Consider the following 7035-nt stretch of genomic DNA (forward strand, 5'->3'; position numbering starts at 1 on the left):
ATACATTCACACAAGCTAGGGAAGTCTCTTCACAGACTAGTACCTGGAAAGCTTGTATCCTAAACAAAGATAGGGAAGGGACAGAACAACAAGTTAGGGGACCGGGACAAACTCATCTGCTGGATTTTAGTGACATATAAAGCGATGTGCAACTTGTAAAATAATAAGAACATAACAATGGCCAGACTGGGTCAGACCAAAGGTCCATCTAGCCCAGTGTCCTGTCTGCCGTCAGCGGCCAGTGCCAGGTGCCCCAGAGGGAGTGAACAGAACAGGGAATCATCAAGTGATCTATCTCCAGTCGCCCATTCGCAGCTTCTGGCAAACAGAGGCTAGGGACACCATCCCTGCCCATCCTGGCTAATAGCCATTGAGGGACCTGTCCTCCATGAATCTGCATATGTACTTATCTAGCCGCATATATACTTATCCATCCATCCATCCACACACCTGCATATCTAGCTATCTCCTCACACATGTATTTGAAAACCTGCGACACAGACACATGCTTTTAGTTCTACCCAGCACCTGCCCCCTGTACAGTGGGATGAACACATCAGCTGAACCTAACCCTCGTATAACCATCCCTGACAGCTTCTAGCTGGCCGTTATTGTGAAGCTCTCGCAGTTGGTTGGTGGTGGGGCTCAGCTCCAAAGACTGCAGGAAACACTAGCTTTTAGGTTGGTCCTGCCAAACTGGATGCATAATGGGAGTCCCTGAACTATCAGGGAGGTAGACTAGAGTCCTCCATGAGCCTGGCCATCCATCTATCTAGGTTCTTCTGTGGGTTTGATGCACCAGAGGTCTTTCATTTAACCTGTCCCCTCCACCTTCCACATGAAAGGCCCAAGAGCTGTGTCCGATCTCTCATTCTGAGGCATATAAGAGGCTCTCCTGTCCAACAGAATGTCTGAGAGTTACCTGGGGGTCATAATAGTAATCAGATCCATACGGCGAACCCTGTTAGAAAAAGCCAAGGCTTAGTTCTTTGTGCCCCCTTCCTCTCATGTCACAGAGTCATAGAGCCTAAGGCCACTGATCCTTCACTGCCATTCTGCATCAGACCAGCCAAAGAACCACCCCTTGGGTCCAGCCCATATCTGGTGGTTGAGCTAGAGTGTCTATTTTAGAAAAGATGTGGAAGAGAAGCGACTGCCACAGCTCTGAATGTCCCACCATGGGAACCAGGCGGAATTCCACAAATTACAGTGGACTTTCTCCTGATTTCCTCTGCTGTGAGGGCAAAATATGACCTAATGCAGGCCAATGAATGCTGTTGTAAACTGGCATCACTCCATTGACTTTCACTATCTATTCATTCATCCCACTGTTTATCCATCCATCCCTCCCTCCATCCCTCTGTTTATCCCTCCCTCCAGGTTTCATCTATTTATCTGCCCCGTCTTTTGTGGGTTTACAGTGTAATTTGTAGGATTTTTTGCATAGAGATTATTATTTAATTGTAGGGATTATGGTTGTGCCTAGAAGTCCCAGTTGAGGATCAAGGCCTCATTGTGCCAGGTGCTGTACAGTCCCTGACCAAGATAGGGGGCCCATTGTGTGGGACACTGCCCAGACCAAAGGCCAGAGACAGTCCCTACCCCAGGTGAGATCTGGGTCCCATCATGTTGGGCGCTGTCCTGGCACAGCCAGAGACAGACCCTGCCCCATAGAGCTGGCAGTGCTGTGGAATTGCTGTCTGTCTAAAGCTGATTCCATGGGGCCAGGTGAAAGGAGTTTGTTCCCAGAAGAACTGCCAGCCTTACCCACAGCGGTGCAGCTCTGGCCCTCTCCAGGAGCAGGAGGAAGAGGAGGAGAATCCTGACCAGGCTGCTCAGCTGCATGGCCCCTTCTGCTCAGTGCCCGTCCCTCGACAGCTGGAAACCAGAGAGGTGAGTCTGGTGGGTTGAGCTGCTGTATTTATACCCTGATACTGAGCCTAAGTGCCCTCCACCGCCTGAGTCAGGTGGATTGCAGCCAGCAGCTCTCTGCCCCTCCCCTCCTACCTCTCTGCCCTCCCCCTGCCCCCATGTACACACTCTGCCTCTGCCAACTCCCTTCTCCCCCTTCCCATCTGCTGAGCTCCGGCTGTCACCTGGCTATGAGTCACCTGTCTGAGTCCGATCTGACTTCAGTCCAGCACCAGTGGGCCACTCTCTGCCGGGGCTTACGGACAGGCTCCCAGTGGCCAGTCAGCTCTCCCAGGGCCCAGGACATTGATTGAGGACAAAAGCGTTATAGAGAGACTAGATCATGCAGCCAGTCAGCGCGCATGCTGGCTCGTCAGGAACCCCCCATCTCTGGGGCTGCCAACGCTGTATGTCAATCATATGGGACAGTTTTCTGAGCACCACTTTGCTCCTCATCTCTCTTTGCTGGCTCGTGAGATGAGTCCAGCACTCACGAGCAGGGCCCCGGGTACCACGCCGGCCGCGCTCCCAGCCGGATATGCGGCATCACTGCCAGGCTGTGCACACATGCAGCTTATGTCCCAGGGGGGTTTTCCACTGGGACCAGTGTTACCTCAGTTGGTCCACAGCAAAAATCAACAGCATGTTTCCACCAGCAATCGGCCAGGCTGTAAAACCGGCCATGAGGCAACCCTGGCTGAACTCCAGGGTAACAGGCATCCTGTGCTGAGTCACTATGGAACAGGCAATTTGTTATGTAAATAAGGGACATCCCTTATAATATAGGAAGTCCAAGCAGACCTTACGAGTGTGTCCCATGCTGCCAAGTGGAATGTGTTAGCCCTGAACAGTACTGGGTACAACACAGCTCTTGTCAGAGACTCACCTGCCCCATAGTCGGCAGTGCACAGGTCCTTCTGCCACAAGGGGAGCAAGTCACTGAGGAAAGAGCAACCTTCCTGCGGTCCAATGGTGCAGACTGAACTCATGGTCGGGCACCTGTAAGTTGTGGTGATTTCCCAGAGATCTGGCCTTCCTTCAGCTGCTCACTATATTCAAAGCTGGTGTTGCGCACTCTTCGGCCAGGTCATCGGGATGGACAAAAACAGCCCAGCACAATGTGCTCTCAGAGTCTCCGTCGACCTGGGAAGGGGCACGACCCCGGACTCTACCTGCCGCTGCCTGCGGTGCTGCCACGGAGTCGCAGGATTGAGCCAGAACGGAACTTCCCAACACGCTGCCCCTGGTTCAACGACACCGACTGTGGTCACTCGGCTGGCGCAGGAGTCCTCAGTAGACTGTGCAGGTGTGATGATGGTGCTTATAATAAGGGACTGTTGGCAGCTCTATACCAGGATCCCCAAGGAGGCCCTGACGGGTTTCCAACCCTTCCAGTAGGACATTGCCCTTTTGGTTAAAATCTTACGTCAGCTGGAGGATCAAACGAGGGTCCTGAGTCAGTTCCGTCTGCCCCGTTAAACAGTTTGGGCCGGGGGGATCAGCATAATCAGCATTGGGGGAGCACAGTTACTGAGTCCAGTTTCCACAGGAAACCCACCCGTTGAGCCAGGAACACACAGATACATAGACCATAGCCTGGTACAAAAGGCTGTCAATATCCCAGGGACACAGAGCGTCTGGCACATCTTTACATGCTTCCAAGGTCTCCCATCTGTCACAAGGACCCACTCGGCTGTGATGGGCACTGTGCACACACATTACATCAGGAGCCACCAGGTGGTGCTGTCACTCACAGTCTCACGAGTCCTTCTCCTTAGCCATTCTGCGTTGTCGTTCGTTTTGTGATGGGGTTTACTTCAGGAGGGAGCTGTAGCAAGCAGTAAAGAGTTTGCTCCCTGCCTTAATCTCTCTAACCGAAGTCAGTTCTTGAGGCAGGGCTGCTCCCTGGAAACCAAGCACTGGTGTATGGGCTGGGATTACTGAGGGGGGGCCACCTGCATGCTGTTTGTGTCTCCTCTGTTCCAGGGCTACGGTATATATCATAACAAAGGCCCTTCGTTTTCAGTTTTTATTTTATTGAAAACATCCTGAAAATATATCAGTGGTTATTATAAAAATGAAAAAACAGGTGAAAATCAATGCAAAAAAATCTTTGCAGTTTTGTGGGTAAATACCAGAGTTAAGATTGGGAGATGGGAGAACAGAGAACAGCAACAAAGAGAGAAAAGGTTTCCAAGGAAGTCAAGCAGTTTAATGCCATGGTTTACTTAATGAACTGGACATTAACACTCTGTACACATAGGCACACGCGTATACACGACTATTGCCCGCTACATCGCCTTACTTTAATAGACACTCCCGTAGGTACACGTAGCCTTACTTATTATTAACATCAACACATTGACCTGACATCGTGTACTGGCTTTGCTGAATATCATCAGTATTTTCATGTACCGGAGCAGTCCAAAATTCAGGTGGAAATCGGCAAACACCAGGTCACAGCTTTTGTAAAACCCAGGAATTTTCTCTAAGAATCAGTACAAACTGAAAACAAAAAGCTTTAAGTGCAAATAAACAACGGCAACCAACCAATGGCCAGACTGATTTCTCATCTAACAGGGAACTGACATGCAAGGCAGAGGAGAGATGATATAATAAACCGCAGCACTTGCCCCAATGCGCTTACAGATATAAAACATCCATCTGTGACGGGTGGGCGGGACGAAGATCCAGCCCCAGGGAGGAATGAAAGAGATAAGGTGACAAATAATCTGGATAGGTTGTTGTCATAAACAGATAGTTAAGGGTTAATGTTTCTTTTACCTGTAAAGGATTAAGAAGCTCAGTAAACCTGGCTGACACCTGACCAGAGGACCAATAGGGGGACAAGATACTTTCAAATCTGGGTGGAGGGAAGTCTTTGTTTGTGCTCTTTGTTTTGGGGATTGTTCGCTCTTGGGACTAAGAGGGACCAGACGTCAATCCAGGCTCTCCAAATCTTTCTGAATCAGTCTCTCATGTTTCAAAATTGTAAGTAACAGCCAGGCAAGGTGGAGTAGTTTTATTTTTGTTTTCTCAACCTGTAAATGTCCCTTTTTGCTGAGAGGATTTTACCTCTGTTTGCTGAAACTTTGAACCTAAGGCTAGAGGGGGTTCCTCTGGGCTATATGAATCTGATTACCCTGTAAAGTATTTTCCATCCTGATTTTACAGAGATGATTTTTACCATTCTTTTCTTTAATTAAAAGCCTTTTTTTTCTTAATACCTGATTGATTTTTCCTTGTTTTTAGATCCAAGGGGATTGGATCTGGATTCACCAGGGATTGGTGGGGGGATGGTTAATTTCCCCTTGTTTTAAGATCCAAGGGGTTTGGATCTGTATTCACCAGGCAATTGGTGAAGTCCCTCAAGGCAACCCAGGGAGGGGAAAGTTTTGGGGGGACAGGGAGTGCTCCAGACACTAACTTCTGGATGGTGGCAGTGTTACCAGATCTAAGCTAGTAATTAAGCTTAGAAGTGTCCATACAGGTCCCCACATCTGTACCCTAAAGTTCAGAGTGGGGGAGGAACCTTGACAGTTGTGCACAATTCTTAGCATGGCTCTGCCATCTGCTCAGCTGTCATCGGGTTGCAGCTTCCTAGATGTGTTCCAGGAAAGGTGGCTTTGAGGAGGGAATTGAAATCAGTGTGGATTTTTCTACCAGCCCTGACACTATGTCACAGCGGAGCGCGAGCCTGGACCTGCAGACTTGGGGGGCTAGTGCTATGGGGCTAATAGCTATGTAGACATTCTAGCGTGGGCTGGAGCTTGGTCTCTGAAACCTAGGCAGGGCCTTGAACTGTGTGTTAACTCCTCATGCCAAACAATGTATTTAGCTGTGACACTCTGAGTACTTTTCCCGGCCCTGAAGAAGAGCTCCGTGTAGCTTGAAAGCTTATCTCTCTCACCAAGAGAAGTTGGTCAAAGAAAAGCTATTCCTTTCTCCTCCTTGTCCCTCTTGGACCAACCCAGCTACAATAACACTGCATATTGAAATCAATGTAGGGTGACCAGATGTCCTGATTTTATAGAGACAGTCCTGATATTGGGGAATTTTTCTTATATGGGCACCTATTACACTCCATCCCTGTCCCTATTTTTCATACTTTCTATCTGGTCACCAAGAGAAGTTGGTCAAAGAAAAGCTATTCCTTTCTCCTCCTTGTCCCTCTTGGACCAACCCAGCTACAATAACACTGCATATTGAAATCAATGTAGGGTGACCAGATGTCCTGATTTTATAGAGACAGTCCTGATATTGGGGAATTTTTCTTATATGGGCACCTATTACACTCCATCCCTGTCCCTATTTTTCATACTTTCTATCTGGTCACCCTAAATCAATGGACATTAGGAGCATAAAGTAACTTTGAAGACCTGGGCCCATGTGTTTGTGGACATTGGCTGGCAGCCAGGTTACGCACCAAATCCCTCTGTGATCCACTGGTGTCACTGCCTTCATTTATTGACAAGTCCTGGTGCTGAGGAGGTGTTAGGAAACGGCCCGTCGCAAAGATAAACGTCCTGCATCGTGGCCAGGCCACCTGCCAGACAGACACTCCTGATAAAGCCATTCCATGGAACTCGTACCGGTCCAGGAATCAGACAGGGGGCATCGTCTATGATAACCTCGGTTCACCTTTCACAGACGGAACAACCTGCCCTCAGTTCTGGGGAACAGCAAAAAAGAGAAACCCGTCAACATTTCTGACTCCACACAGATGGACGGCGCCACACCTCTCCTTGAGACCTAAATGCAATTTCCTTCAAACATAAAGCAAATAACTTAGTGGCATCATTCCGGATTTATCGAGCCACATCCTGGGCTGGTGTGAATTAGCTGTTGCTCCATTGGAATCAGTGGGGCCAGACCCCGAGTTGGTATCAGTTGGCCATAGCTCCACTGGAGTCAATGGGGCCAGACCCCCAGCTGATGTCAATCGGCCGTTGCTCCACTGGCGTTTATTATTCTTATTTGTGTTACCATAGGCCCTCGGAGCCCTAGTCATGTGTAAATCATAGTTTAAATCAGTATTGACCTCGTGTCATTATTGCAATTTCCACCAGCCCTAAACCTTATGTGTTGAAATTGTGTTGACTAAAGGTGTAGGAAGTTTGGGAG

The sequence above is a fragment of the Gopherus evgoodei genome, unplaced genomic scaffold (genome assembly GCF_007399415.2).
Source record: "Gopherus evgoodei ecotype Sinaloan lineage unplaced genomic scaffold, rGopEvg1_v1.p scaffold_31_arrow_ctg1, whole genome shotgun sequence".
Taxonomy (NCBI): Eukaryota; Metazoa; Chordata; order Testudines; family Testudinidae; genus Gopherus; species Gopherus evgoodei.